The sequence below is a fragment of the Astatotilapia calliptera genome, chromosome 20 (assembly GCF_964374335.1).
Source record: "Astatotilapia calliptera chromosome 20, fAstCal68.1, whole genome shotgun sequence".
NCBI classification, from domain to species: domain Eukaryota; kingdom Metazoa; phylum Chordata; class Actinopteri; order Cichliformes; family Cichlidae; genus Astatotilapia; species Astatotilapia calliptera.
Genome location: NC_137441.1, coordinates 32,220,078 through 32,235,782, shown reverse-complemented (window position 1 = coordinate 32,235,782; position 15,705 = coordinate 32,220,078). Strand labels below are relative to the sequence as shown.

The window sequence follows — 15,705 nt, the reverse complement described above, 5'->3', positions numbered from 1 at the left end:
AATATTAGAAATGGGCGCCCCGTGTGTGTGCAGGTACAGTATGCGTGGGAGTGACGAACCTGTGGGCTTGGGCTTTTTGCCTCGATTGATTGACATGCCACAGACTCGCGCACACGCACATGCGGACAAAAATATTTCCCAAGGTTTTCTATACGCGCATATTTAACTCCAAGCCCAGGTGCCGATATATGACAGACAGCAGTCCATACACACACACACACACACACACACACACACAGACTCACTGCTTGTCCTTTGACCTCTGAAGCTTCCAAAATAGAAGAAAGACCTTGTGGAGACTTGTTGCAGTTGTTGACTCCGCACTTCTTGGCTGTCGTTCAAAAAAATAAAAAGTTTCTCACAAGCGGAGGATGAGGTGGAGGAAAAAAAGTGCGCATGCAGCTAACTTGACGTAAAGTCTTCCAGAGGGAGATGTTTGTCATACCGTCAGCGCTTAATCATAGCGTGGACTAAAAAGTTGTCATCCACTTAAAATGTTAAATAACAGAAGCGCCTACCGTGAAAGCTGAGGGCAAATCCCTGATAGATTGATTCATCACTCCAGCTGCTCTTCTTCGTAGGGGTGAGTAGTAGAACAAAAAATGTGACTGCCTTATGTTATTTTAGTCTGACTTGCGGAAGAAAGAGGCGTTCAGCTTTGTAATAGAGGGATATAATGCGAGAAGAGTGGATGGGCTATTTATCAGTGTTTATATACAGAGGCAGACTTTTAAAAACCTGCACTTTTACCTCAGCATGATACCAGAGCTCAAGTGCCAAATCATGTAGTGAAGATAGAGAGCCACAAATCCCTGCAAAGGTTCTCATTAGACTCTTACCTTCTTACTTTAACGTTAAAGTCACCTGCTCACTTTCCTTACATCTCTTCCAAATGGAGGAAGCTTTACGTGCAAACGGTTCATAGCCAATAAAGGGGGCAAAAGATCCAGCACTGGTACTGGTATCTGATCCGTATTTTGTTTCTATCCCTTGCTATATACATGCACAAGCCTTTTAGTGTCACCTGTCACACCTAAAGTGCTTTAGAGACAGATACATTTAAATTCCATCTCTCCCCACAAAAAAAACGTAGAAGAAGAAAAAAAAAGGTTCAGAATACATGAAATAGTGAAAGGTGTGTTGGGTTGTATCATTTATCTATTTATTGTGGAAATTAAGCCATTTAGTGGTCATTAAATGTTTAAAATGCGCAAATTGATGTTGATTCATCTCATAAATCATGGCACCCCCTAAATAAGCTGCCTTTATATGTTAAAAATATTGCAATCAGATCCGTACTAAAATTTATAGTATGGCCCAGCACTAATAGTGCGTTTCACTCTCTGTTACTCGGTTACTACGCCTCTGAGAGGGTGAGGAGCAGTGGTGGGTTAGTGGGTGAGTCGCCCAGAGCATTAGCCAGGCTTAGTCCTGTGAAGCTGGCCTATTCAGGACTCTGCAGCTTTGTCATGGTGAAATGGGTCGCATCTCTTTCTTTGCGTGACCCAACATGACTGAAATGTGGTAATTGGGGAATTCTGCGGTCCTCACTCCCTGTGGTGATGTTTGTACAAAGCTTTCAATAAAGTAATTTACAGTAGAACAGGCTGTGGCACGAGAACAGGGTCAGCTTTTAATTTTAAAAAAACATCCCGTGTTGCGATTGTTGTCAGCTTTTTCAGATTTTTCTCGCGTGTCAAGGGTCCTGTAGTCTCAGCCGATGGAAACACACACTGTGAATATGTGCATACAGATGCTCTTTGCAGATGTCTTTACTGTTTTTGTTTGGATATGTGAGACACACGCACACACGAATGTGACAACAATGTTGCTTGGTCTGTCTGATGGGTGGCCTGCAATCAATCATAAGGAGACATATTTATGTGTACAGTAGCAACTACTATATATCTCTCTTTTTTAATGAAGACCATCTTTAAAGGACAAATCATAATTTTGATGACCACCGCAGATAGGACAACATTTTCCAAGATGTAGAAATCACCCATGACTGGTTACCTTATGACTAATGACAGAATTCAGCCTCCGGTGCTCTACATCCTCAAGTCCAGCTGCAGATTTTTAACCTTCAACAGTAGGGTAAGCAGTTTATACTGAAAAAATATTTACTGGTCAAACAAAACCAGACATTCGATTTTCTCACATTTAGAAACATAAAAAATTTCAAACACCCACTGCAGTTTCCCTGAATCCAAACTGAAGCTTGCATTTGATGTTTTTTATGCAATCAAAGTCAAAGATCCTCAGTTCAGGATAGAATTTTGGTGAAGAAACGACTGCAAACAATACGCTGATCAAACTAGTCAGTTCAATTTTCTATTGTTGGCTCAAACAGTGCACAGAAACACTCAGTTATTTTGGCTCTTCCCAGTTTAGTTTTTTTTTTTTTTATCATCCAGGTTGTTTTAAATAAATGCTTCCAGAACAACATGAATTGAACCTTCCACATTCATGACTCACCAGCATTTTCTGGTTTATTACAGGCACAGAAAGGATGGTAAATTTGAAATGTCAGATGGTGAGTGGTTTTTCTGAGTGCACTTATTGTGAAGCAAGTGACTGAATGCAAACTGATGGTGGATTCATGCAGGAAATGTCATAACACTTTGACACTGTGAAATAAAAATCAAAACTTTCAAAAGCAAACACGGGAGCTCCACAGTGGCACCAATGAGACACCATAAATGAAACGGAGTGCCAGGAAAGCACCTCCTGCTCCTGCTTTTCACTTCACAGGTTGTACAATACATTGTCACCCCGGTACCGGCATTTCAGCATGTGTTGTAACATGCTAGGCATGTTGTCTCCACCTATCTCAGCTACCTTTTGAGGCAAAAGACGAGATAATTGCTTTTTGGCAACCTACATAACCCTCTACTGCATACATATACTCTACTGCATTATATAATTGGAGCCTGCTGCATTAGTAAATCATGTCCTTCTATTCAGAGGCTGAAACTTGACAGAGACACCTCCATAACTCTGTAACATACACATTTTATTGACTTAATGTTACACTCTAATATCCTGTTGTACATGGCATATGTTTCCAACAGTCAGCTGTTGCTTTATAGATCGCGTGGATTTAATATCTTGCCAAATGTGTTGTGACAGAACAGAGTATATTTAGCTGCCGTCAGCATTTGAGCAGCTCATGGTTATCCATTAGAAGCAGATAGTTTAATGTAAGAGCCTTACCAGGCAGGGGGTGAGTTTCTCAGCCACTTAATCAGTGATGCATGGGGAAGAGTAAAACTCCATGCCAGTCACTTATAGTCAACAAAATTATGGTATCAACATGAGGCCACTGCTTGAATGACTATAACATAACCCAATAATCAAATTTAATGGTAGAACAGACCTGATTACTAATGGCTTTGCTTTTCTGTCACTTCCAGAGACATTTCAGGCAGTTTAATGTGCGCGTTTCTTGTTTTCAACAGAAATTGATTTCTGTTTTGAAGCTGCTGATGAGGCGGTTGGAGATTGCCATTGTGAGAAAGTGAAAGAACAAAGTCAAATAAAATTTTCAGATCTGCGATTAGCTGTTTATCATAATGGTCTTTGTGACTTAATGGGCAGAAGATGTTAAATGGTTTTGTGTGCACAGCTATGCAGCCACAGTAAATTGTAAACTAATAAATTCTTTGCTGCATAAGTTAAGTTACAGATAATTCACAGAAGGCTTCAAACAATTCATCTGTTTGAGGGGAACAAATTAAAGTTAGTGTTTTAAAGTAGACTGCAAAGGCAGCAGGATACTGCAGCAAAAAGGAATGTGAACGAAACAGGGATGATTACTATCCTAGAGAAGCACAGCGATCACATCTTTTGCATATTAGTAGACTCAGAGAACACGTTTGTGTGGATTAACTGGTAATCTGAGAATACCACACATATGAATAAATTAAGAGGAGCATGTGTGTGTCTGTGTGCTTCTGAACTTGTTCTTTAGAGTAGAGAATGAAGATAACAGCTGTGAGAATAGTGTCTTGATTGATCTTGGCAGGTTTAACTAATGCTTTGTGCAAACTGTATTTGTATATTTTTCTTGCATTTGATTCACTATCGAGTACCACGGCGCCATACGCGATCTGTGCACAGCCTTTGATACAAAACAAATCGACCAAAGAAAATGAAAGAAAACCTCTGAAAGAGGTTTTTAAAGTTCGACAAAGGTGGCTCTTTTTGCTCCAAGACGTTGCCTTTAAACTTGGTCGATAATTTAGTTCTGCTTCGTTGGTCCGTGTTAATTAGAAGATGACCACTGAAGATGCACTACAGCTCTGTGCGTATTTGGTGGGGGAATTTATTGCTTTGCTCCAAGGACAGCCAGTCCACCTTTGGAATGCTTGTAAAATATTTACAGCAGGCACTGACACAGGGAGTCACTGCGCATCAACACAGTGGTTTAAAATAGCGGGGGCACTGCAGCGTGAGAAACTGATTGTGTCTTCAGATTGTCTATCTTGCCATCTATTTAAACAATTGGTGACAGCTTTTGCAGGCATCAAACTTTCACTCATCATGGGATAAAGCTTTTATTCTCTGGAAATCCCTTACAAATTCCCAGTAAATCTTCCCGACATAGATACCAGTATTTCTGTTACCATGGTTGTTTGGCTTTCTGCCTTTCAGCTCTGGCAGTTCCTAACTACCAGGAGCAAAGGTCATGACTGCTCCAGCCGACAAATGTTGGGTGAAATCAACGCCTCACGCAGGGGGCACAGATAACTTTGGACCCCGTCTAAATTGGAGCAACTGATACTTCTACACGAGAAGGTTGGGATGATCTGGCTTTGAGAGCGGTCACGAAGGCTGTGCTCAGCCTACTTTAACCCCCCATGCCGCACCTTCAAGAGTTTTTCGACAAGTTCAGTTGACAATAGGATGAATTCCTTCCAGTGAGTGGGGAGCATGGTGTGTTGGCACTTGAAATGCTCTTCACAGCATTCTGTTGGACTCTCGCTTTTGAACACTGCCCTCACTGTTAAACCCCTTTTCCAGGACAAAAACATACTTTTAGACAGAAGGGACAGAAATAAGATGCGCCATCTTCAGCACATCGCCCTGTTGACTGGGACAGCGTGTTCCTGTTCCCGGCTATGAAGTAAACATCCTCTCTAGCAAAATATATCATTGGAGTTTTGTTGTTTTCCTGGAACCTGGAGAGAGATGTGCACCTTTAGATAGACTTCAGCAAAGTTAGGGCATATCACAAAACCAAAACAAAGTCTGAGATTGCACTTGGGTCACAAATGTGAAAATGTAGAGTGCTTTTGTTGAACAGGAGTCAAGAAAATTTGCCTATGACACATACCTTCTGTGTTCTTACATGTTGCCCTGCTTTGAGACTGATTTACATGAGCCAGGACAAGTTCACACTACACAACAAGAAGGCTGAAAGCAATTCTTTTAGACTTCATTCTTCTCTGCTCACATGACTCATTTAGTTGGCAGTATTCCTTGATGTTCACAAAAAGGATAGACTTTTGTGAAAGGAATATTTACAATGCTCTATATTAAAGATTGTGTGTAAATAAAAGCCACTGTTTTATCAGGTTTCCCTCCAATTAGTAGTAACTCTATATCATTTGATTACTATTTCTTATTTATGTGTTAAAATAATTATCATTTGATTATAATCACATAGTTGTAGCTGGTCAGCATGGGGCCCATTTGGGAAAATCTACAAATCTACAACCATTTCAACATTTTCAAATCTAAGGTAAGGTAATTAAAGGTAATTAAAGCATTTTTAGATGATGAAAATAGTCAATGTTTGCACTGAAAGAGCTAGTGAGGATAACCAGTAACAGAGGCCAGTGACTGTTTGTCCCAACTAACTGTTCAGTTGATTGCAGTAAACGCCTAATGTCATTATTGCTAATTAATGTTATTACCATATATTAAAATTAAACTCAGGGGCTTCTTTAATATTCAAAAGCAGTGATGCCTTTCAGAGTTTAACTGCTCTGTGCACATTACAACAGTAATACCACAGTATGCAATAATAATACTTTTTTACAATAATTGTTATCTTTCCCAGGTTTCTGAAATATTAAGCTCTCCATTTGTTGCAAAGATTAGCTTTGACCATAACATTCAGTGCAATAATTTCACTAACAACAGTCCTGAACTCAGTGTCTGTCTTTTCTGCCTGCTGGAATTCAATTCAAATGCTAATGAGCAGAATTCCCATGGATTTCTCTCTCCTGTGCCATAGATATCACCTCCACAAAACTCAACAACACAGCCCCCCCCCCCCCGCTTTCTTTCTGTTTTTGTCTCTCTCGTACTCTCTAACTTTCATTCTTTGTCAGGGTCGAAACCTTGCTCACAGCAATCTGGCACTAAACTGGTAGTACCCAGCGCTACCTTTCCAGCAGGTATTAATATGCATATGCATCACCATCAGGTCATGCAGCGGCTCTGAAAAATCAACTGCTATTTTCCTTCTTGCCAGAGATGCTACTTTCCCATGAAGATAAGATGGCTTAATATTTCTATTCAGATAAAATTTTTCTTTTGGGGGACATAATTTATTTATTTATGGTGGAGAAATCCCCTAAAACTCCAGTGCAAAAAGACTGTGGCTCACATTTGCTACTTAAAAAAATGACAGTTATAGCAATAAATTTCTTTTAGACCTGTTTAATTGTATGAAAATGGTGATTGTGTATCCTCCACAGTTATTCACTGTTTGACTTTTTCATCATGAGCTATTGCCAAAACTGAATAAACAGCACTAGTAACCATATGACTACTGTCCATGGGCTCCATCTAACTGTAATTGTAGCAGTAACATGTGTTTTAAAATGTGTACTTGTAACTACTTAAAAAAACTATTAAAACTGTCAGACTTCTTTCTTCATGGCAATATTTTGTGCTACCTTGAAGTCTCATTTTTCACTGCTAAGCTACCAGAGTGCTTCCTCAGTCCTAGTAGTAACCTTGTGTGAGAAGTGGAGGTATTTGCTAATTGCAAGCTAGCAGAGTCGCTTGGGGGGATGTTGCAATCTCTGAGGTGCAGTTATGAGACTTCACTTGATACTTGGCTCTGAATGTGGGACGAGCCGCCCTGGTTTTAATCACAGCTTGCCAGCTTGTTGAGTCTTTGTTGAAACATTTACTATTCTGATTGCTGTTGTCACATGTTACGCGGTGCACCTGTTCGTGACTGAAAGACGCAAAGCAGTGTGTTGTCTTCATATAAACTAATGTGGGTGGAGGGTAAAGGTAGCGTCGTGTCTCTGTTCTTTTTCGTCCATCTTCTGGCGCTTTCCTCTACACACCAGCTCCCAAACTTCCGACCTAACACAGAAGAGCCCCTAAAACACTCTTTAATGGACCCTTTCAATTGGACGCACAAACCAGAACAAACACTTTCATTCATGGTGTTCCAAAAATGCTAATGAAGCAAGGCCCTGACACTTTCACAGGGGTACCCCTGTCATGAGCCTGTGTTAGACAGCAGTGATGCTTTTGCTCAGACAGAGAGATGCAAGGTACAGCTCTTATGGTAGTTGTCCCAACAGTAACTTAAACCTACCAAGGCAAACGATCTTCTCAAGTGCACCTGGCTCTGAGCCATGGCATATATGGAAGAAATCAGGGGAAAAACCAGATTGAAATTCTGAAGAACTAATTGTCGCCTTTTCTCAAACAATTCTTGAAATTCCTCAGTTGCCTTTTACGCTGTCAACGATGTGGACAGTGCCAAGAATTTCTATATGTCATAGTTGAGATACGTAACATTTTCCAGGGAATCGCTGTATGCAAGTGACAGCCAACATTTGGTGATGATCTTCATACCTCAGCAGATAACTGCATGTGCTGCTGTGCTGCACTCACCAAGCTGCAGAGAAGACCATGGATTCCCAAGTGTGGTCAAAGTCCATTAATCTGCAGGTTGAGAGACTTCTCATCATTTAATCGATGATATACACTAACCGGACACATTATTAGGTACACCTGTTCATTAACACAAATATCGAATCACTCAATCATATGACAGCAACTTTATGCATTAAGCCATGTAGACATCGTCAAGATAATCTGCTGTAGCTCAAACTGAGCATCAGAAAGGGGAACAAAGGTAATTTAAGTAACTTTATATTCACATGTAGTGCTTTTCTACTCTTCCGGAGTACTCAAAGCACGCTATGCAACATGCCACATTCACCCATTCACACAAGCACTGTCTTCTATGCTTTTTAAGTGCTTACTAACTACCATTCACAAACACTCCGATGGCTGCACTCATGCAACTTGAGCCAGAGATCGAACCACTAACCATCTGATCAGTAGGTGACCTGCTCTACCTCCTGAGCTACATTACAACTAAGGTGATTTCCCCATATAATTAATTATCCTAGAGTTTACAGAGAAGGGCCCAAAAGAGAAAAGTTCGCTTGGTGAAAAGATGGCTTTGAGGGAACAGTAACTCAAATAACAGCCAAGCTATGCAGAAGAGCATCTCCAAACACAAATGGACTATGACAGCAGAAGACCACACTGTGCGCCCTAAGCTAAGAACTGAAGCTGCAAATCACGCAGGCTCACCCAAAATTAATGGACTTCTGCATTTTGATGGTAGGGTCAGAGTTTGACATAAACAACATGAAATCATGGATCCATCCTGCCTTGTATTAATGGTTCAAGCTGATGCTGGTTGTGCAGTGGTGTGGGGGAAAGTCTTGGCTCACTTTAGACCCCTTAGTACTAAATGAGCATCATTTAAACACCACAGTCTACCTGAGTTGTTGTAGTCCATAACCATCCCTTTATGATCACAGTGTATCAGTCCAATGATGGCTGCTTCCAGCAGGATAGCTGACCATGTTGCAAAGCTCAGATTACCTCAAACTGGTTTCCTAAACATGACAGAGCATTGAGTGTACTGAAATGCCCTCAACAGTCACCAAATGCACATTATTTACATTTTACCCAGCATTTTACTTGGACAAGTACAAACCTCGATTTTCAAAATCAGATTGCATTTGACTGAAAGTGATCACCACGTGAAGTAGACGACGATAACATCTTTTTCGGTTGGTTTCTAAATAGCTTTGTAGTTATCTAACTGAGTTACTGGGATCCGCAGATTTCTGCGGTATAGGTTTGAGGGAAAACTTCGAAGTGACTCATGAGCCTTATTCTCTTGACATGTTGCAGCAGATGCTTTGAAACTCATTTATTTCCAGCTCATCAACAATAGGCAGACAACTAATTTATTTCTGATGAGTTTCTCACGAGTGAATTCTTTTTTAAATTAGTTGATACATAATAAATTACCTTTGCTTGTGGTATTTGTTTATTTTTTGGCTGTTATAGATATAATCCACGTTCTGTGCTGGTTACTCATGTCACTTCTTATTCTCACACACATATGAAAGTGACCTGAACTGTGTCTGTGAATGCTTTTCTTAACTGAGGAGGCTGCGGGCTGAATTTGTTTGAAGCGAGATAGAATAATTTATGTTTTTTAAAATGATACAAAGATTGCTGTTTTAACAGCCAGAAACTGTGTTTTGAGTCTTTAAAAGGCGAGGTGAGAGGTGATGTTGAGTAGAGTGAGAGTGTCCGCAATTATGTGTTCATCCTACAAGATGAGGCAAGTTGCATTCTTCTGTGAGGATTTATTACTTTATCTGTGGAACTGATTTCTTTTTACACTTACAAACAGTGGATCCATATGGATCCATCACAAAATACTTGATGCACTATGACAAAACTACAGATTGAATACACATATTCTCTGGCATTTCAAAAAGAATTAATTATGACTGAAAACCACATTCTTATTTGTTACTTTCTTTCACAAACAGTGGCAGCAATGTGTTTATGGGTCACTGGAAACATTGCTTTGAATGAAATGAAATTTGCTGCCAATGTGAATTATGTGTTCTCCCAATAGCTAAAAAAAGCCACACTGACACCTAAAACTGAGTTGATCATTTTTAGTACATTACAAACAGAAGCCAATAGGGGCATATTAAATGATTTCCTTCTAATGTCTTCAATAATAGTAATTCTGTTGTAATATAGAAACATATAATGTCAAAAGTTGGTCAGAATGTAAACATTGTGCTTTAACTGACAACTTTTGCAAGTTTGTTAAGCAAACTAACGAAGGACAGCTGCTGCACAGATGACTGTTTTGAAGCAAAAACTCTTACAAGACTTTACTAACCCAGCTAAATACCACTTTAGGCCTTCGAGATTATCCCATAAACTAATTACCGGCTTAGTTCAGACAACAGAGCACAACACTGCTCCTTTATCTGCCTCTTTGCAACGGTGATGAACAATGTTTTGAGATGAAGGCAGGTTTGATGAGGTCTTCTTGTGGCCTGACTGTCTGAAGGGAGGAAGTTGAGTGTGACAGCTTGTCTCCAAACTGTCTGTCTCTTTGCTGCTAGCTATGGAAACTGATTAAGCTTCTGAATGCCACCCTTTGTCACCCTACAACTGCAAGGGACATATTTCAATAGTGATTCATGTTCTTTTATAGGCTGTCTCACTCAGAGGACTTTGACTTTTTCTATGAATGGAAATTCAGTTTATCTAGCAGTTTTTTAAAGAAAACACATCATTTCTATTGAGATGAAAGATCTGCAAATGAACTATCCTGCGCATAGTGAAATTTAAAGACTGTGGGTTGAGCATTAGGAATTTATAATCCTTATAGCGTGCGTGGAATGCGTGCCATTTGCGTGCCAGGCTAGCTCTTGTTTATTGAGGCAGCTCTTCACATGTCACTCCACAAATCACTGTGTTCCACAGCGGGAAGCACTTAAAGCACAACTGAGTGAGCTTGGCAGCACTTTCATGAGCAACACACACTCATCAGGCCTGCGCAAAGCACATGTGCTTTGCAAGTTACATTCACATTAGGCAGTGACGCAAGGAAACCTCTGTTGTGGTGCTAAACTGAATGAGCATGTGTTAATGACTGAAAATCTGTGTGGTGTTTGAAATTTCATAACAAATCTGCGGAGGAGATGAATTTCAGGAAACGAGCACAAAGACAAGTGTGTTTTCAGGAGAGTGATTAATAGCACAAGGAGCATTTTTATGTGTAACTTGCCACGTGCCTTTGTATGCATTACAATGTTTTTTTTGTAGCTTTTTCTAGTTTCGAATGTGAGCTGCTGCACATCTGTGGTTTTAAACCTGTTATGCCTGTATAGAGTGTAAAGCGGAGAGCTCCGGCCTCTTTACATAACACCGGCAGCACAGGTTTGATGTGGAAATGTTTGATGTATGTCAGGGAGCTGTTTGTGTGAATTCCGGGCATAGATGATTACCGGCATGTTTAATTGCTTGAAGGACTTAAAGTGAAACGATGAAACCAACAAGTTACTACAGATCAACGCTTTGAATGTGGAGGTAGGAGCAGGCACGTTGTTGCTGTTGACAGGGGAAACAGGTCAGTTAAGGCCACATTACATATCACTAATGCTAATATTGTATTACAGCCACTTTGAGCTGGAACTGTACCAGTTTACTGGTGAGTACAGGTAGTTTTTAAGATGGCTCTGTATTTTTGAATACATTTTTTTGTTTTTTAGTACTATTACAGCCGGAATGAGTGGCCTACCGATACTTACCCATCAGCGAGACTGAGTAGGTAAAGAAATCATAGAAAGAAACCAGTCATTATCTGAAGAGATCTCAGGGTTTGTCATAATTGTGGACAGTTGAAATATCACTTCCACTTCCACAAAACATTGCTTACACTTATTTTGTCTGGGTGTTAGTTTTTTTTCTCCAATTTTGTAGATCAAACTCTAAACAATCTGAATAGAACGGCAGCTTGGATTACTTATAATAGTTAATCTAACCAAATAACTATTATTTACTATGAAATCAAAGGTACTCTGTAACATAGTAGTTCTGATTTACAAACAAATATTCTTCATGATTATATTGTTTTCTGAAGAAGTTGTTTGCCAGCAGATGTTTGTCAGAAACCCGATAGCTGCCATTTCAATGCTGACAGCAAAACTAGTCATGCTTTCCTGTGCGCTTTTGTCACCTGACACACTGAAATTGTAACTCAACATCTAAGAATGTGAAAGAATGAGTTACAATCTTAGCTGCCGTTGCAACTTAAAGCATAGGTGTGCCTCTCTTCGATGATACTCATTGTATGCACGTCACAGACATGTATTGTTGTTTTAACCTAGTCATCTCGTACTACGCGCCCTGCTCCATTATTGTATGTCAAGCTTTTTTGAAGGCAAGTTTGTTTGGTAGATATTTTGCAATTACCATGAAGTCTGTAGAAAGAAGCCTTGTAATTATCAGAAAGTACCAAGAAGGTTAGAGAGGACATGCATTATGACAAAGGTACTGGGGAGGGCTACGCTGCAGGGAACCGAAAGTCTCCTTAAAACATGAAAGGGTGGAATTTGCAAATGACGTGTTTCTGTCGTTTGTTTTAAAAGCTATGCGTGGATTTAACAAACACAGTGAAGCTGGTCATGAGCAGAGACTCTGAAAACACTTTTTTGTCCATTCTCCTGGAACGCTCTTTATTTATTTGTGTAGGAGCTTTGCTAAGCTGAGTCATTTATGGAGTGGGCTATAATTAGAATAATGATATTGTGAATCTGGAGTATATCATTTCTTTTCTTTTTGTCAGTTAACACAGTTTAATAGCAAATATTTGGTCCTGTCTAGTTTAAGAAAGAGCAAGGCTGTTAGACTTAGAGTTGGGAAGGTGCGGGTGACTGTCCCAATCACAAGAATTTGATGGGGTTTAGTTAGCAAATAGCCGAAAGACTAAAACACAGTGGACAATATATTAGGTCAATGCCACAAAACATAAAATTCTCAGGAGAATTTTTAAGCAATCGGCGGGCAACCTGCCTTATTTCATGGACACACACATGCTGAGAGACACACACACACACACACACACGCATGCACACACATGTCGGGTATTCATATCTTGTGGGGACATCTAATTGACATAATGCCTTGCTAGTCCCTTACCCTAACCCTAACCATAACCCTGACACTAAAACCACATTTTGAGTCTCAAAAACGCCTTCAAACTTGTGGGGGACCAGGATTTTGGTCTTCATAAGGGCTGTTGGTCCCCACAAGTATAGTAAACTTCCAATTTTGGTCCCCACAAAAATGTTAATATCCGTATACACACACACACACAGACACACACGCACACACACTCACAAACGTACACAGTCTCTCCTCTCTCCTTTTCATCGGGCTGTAATTCGTGCCTGCTGCAGCCACCTTTAACGAGGTAACTCTATACTGGATGTATTTACTTAGATCAGATAAGTGGTCGTGCTACAGCGATTGTCTTTTTATTCACGTTAATCTGAATGCCCATTCAGCCTAATAGCATGTCAAACGATGACTGAATTCGGAAGTCTGTAAGAGGCTTGGCCTTTTAAGTTTTTATGTGTTTACAGGAACTGTGCTCTGCTAAACATGGAATAGGTTCATTTAAAGCGATGACAGCTCTCTTAAATGAAGTGCATAATTATGTCCAGCCCTTCAGTGCTAAAAGCGACTTTAGGTTAAACTGTAGTCAAGTGAATAAAACGCTTTGATTTAAAAGTAAAAAAGCTGAACAGTAAAACTAAAAAGTGCAGCTTTTGTAATTGTAATTGTAGACAGATTGTTAAGATATTTAGACTTCTAATTTTAGTGCAAATGCTTTTCTTTTTTTCTTTAATTGCTTATTTTTACTTTTTAATTGGGGTTATAGATGTCCTAAAAGTGAGAGAATATTGTGTAAGCCAAGCAAGGAGCTTACACTAGCAGTCTTCAGACTTTAATATACTAGAGAGTAAATGTCAGCTCTTTTTCCTGCTTGGATGACCCTACAAGGCACCATGAGAATTCTTCACCCTCTTAGTTCAGTCATTATGTCTCCATTAGAATAAAAAAAATGATGTCTAAGGTAGAGTATTGTAAAACAAATCTGGAACAAACTCAAGACCAATTTAATATGTCTTGCCCATATTGCAAATCCCTGCTTTTTTTTTTTTTTTACTTGGAATATAAACAAGACCTGATGAGGGAACTACAGTTAGATAACATCAGAGGCTCTACATACGAGAAATATTTGTTTGAATAGCTGAATGAGAAATGCAACCTTCGTAACATATCTCCAGATAAGAAACTACCTTGAGAAAATACAGGAAGGTAAAGCCAAGTCATGCCTTTTATCAGTGTTTTTCCATGCCTCCGTCTATCAATACCCTGGAGCACTGCATGGGAATGAAAGTACACTTCCACAAAAGATCTGGCCTTCTGAGAGAAGATGACTCCGTTCTCTTTTCAATGGAGCTAAGACACACTGCATTAAAATCATTGAGACTGAGCCCGGTGTAAATGGGCGTGCATAGTTTGTAGAGGGCAGGATGGAAAGATCAAGGAAAAAGGGTGAGAGAGAGTGAGCTGGAGAGGGGGACAGACATGCCTGCGCTTCCTCTCCACCCATTCTTTAATGCTTACTGAGTAGCCCCGCAGTGCACCCTTTGTCCCAGTTATTGTCACAGGCTTAGAGAGCTTCTTTGCCAAGTGAGAGGCTTTGGCGACATATGTCACTTCAGTGAGTCTCCTGTCGCTCCTTGAGCTGCTTGAGTAGAGGGGCGGGCAGGGAGGCGTGTCTGTGTACCAGGAGGGGAGCAACGTGAGGTGGAGGAGGAAAGGACATGTCAGAGATGTTGATTCAGAGAGAGTTGTTGGAATGATCCCCTGGAGGTCCTGTACTTTTTATGCGGACTTGTAGGGCTGCTGCCTTGAGCCTCTGCTAGAGGTGGACATAAGATGTCAAATGACTCAAAAAACTGTAAGTATTGGTTACTTCATGAACAGGCTAAGTTGTAGTCCTTGGGAAATGGTTGGTTTCTGTGCTTACTCCCTCTGTATTTGAGTGGAATGACATAAAATCAGTTGTCTGTAAGTTTGCAGCCTGTACTCTGCAGCTGCACATGCACAGTCTGCAGAGCTTCTGGTCTGTCCGAGGAAAGGCTGTACTAAGTTTGCTTTTAAGGAAGTAGAGGAGATCATTGTATACAGTGTGGGCTGACAAGGATTAGTCATGTAGAAGACACACTCTCTTCTGGCCAGGTATTAGCCTGGGTTACACAATCCCTGTGGATTTGTGGCTATGAGCTGTCATGTGTCAGGTAATGCATCTCTCAGCTCCGAAAACAAATCCTTTGTTATGTGTTTACATAGTGACTCCACCCCATTTATGCTCCAAGGATTTTTGAAATGGACTATGTCAGCTTTGTTTGAGTTCTCAGTGAAGTGGCAGGTTTGCAGATCTCGACGTGTGTGCAGAGTTGAGTAATTTGCCTGACCAACAAAGCAACCAACAGTGCATTTGTACCACATGAATGAAATTGGCCTAAAATCTGTTGTCGTGTTGTTAGGATAACTGAAAATCTTTTCAAAAGCTCGAGCTTCCTTTTCCCCCCCTCCTGTGTCACTTGAGGACTTGCGGGCCTCTTGCCTGAAGACGACTTTGCAGAGTCTGTTTGGCTGATGGAGTTTTCTTCCTGTCACATAAATCTCAACACTGTCACTAAAGTTGTTTTTAATGCCAGTGCAGTGGTACTCTGGGTGGTCTCCAGTGGAAAAACTTTATCTGTGTGTGCCGGTGTGCGAGTGTGTGTTTTCCTCTGGGCTTGA

The 15,705-nt window shown here is 40.3% G+C and overlaps 1 protein-coding gene across 20 annotated transcripts in view; it reads left to right on the top strand.

The window, feature by feature from the left end:
* Nucleotides 1-389: 389 nt before the first annotated feature.
* Nucleotides 390-15,705, top strand: part of chl1a (cell adhesion molecule L1-like a) — a 48,474-nt gene continuing 33,158 nt past the window's right edge. For 2 of the 20 annotated variants that reach the window (XM_026153858.2, XM_080294327.1), the window contains exon 1: nt 14,644-14,857. The gene's annotated coding sequence lies outside the window, so the exon portion shown is untranslated. Of the gene's footprint in view, nt 584-14,593; nt 14,858-15,705 lie in introns of those variants that run through there. The other 18 variants (XM_026153857.2, XM_080294324.1, XM_026153862.2 and 15 more) reach the window with 18 other exon arrangements.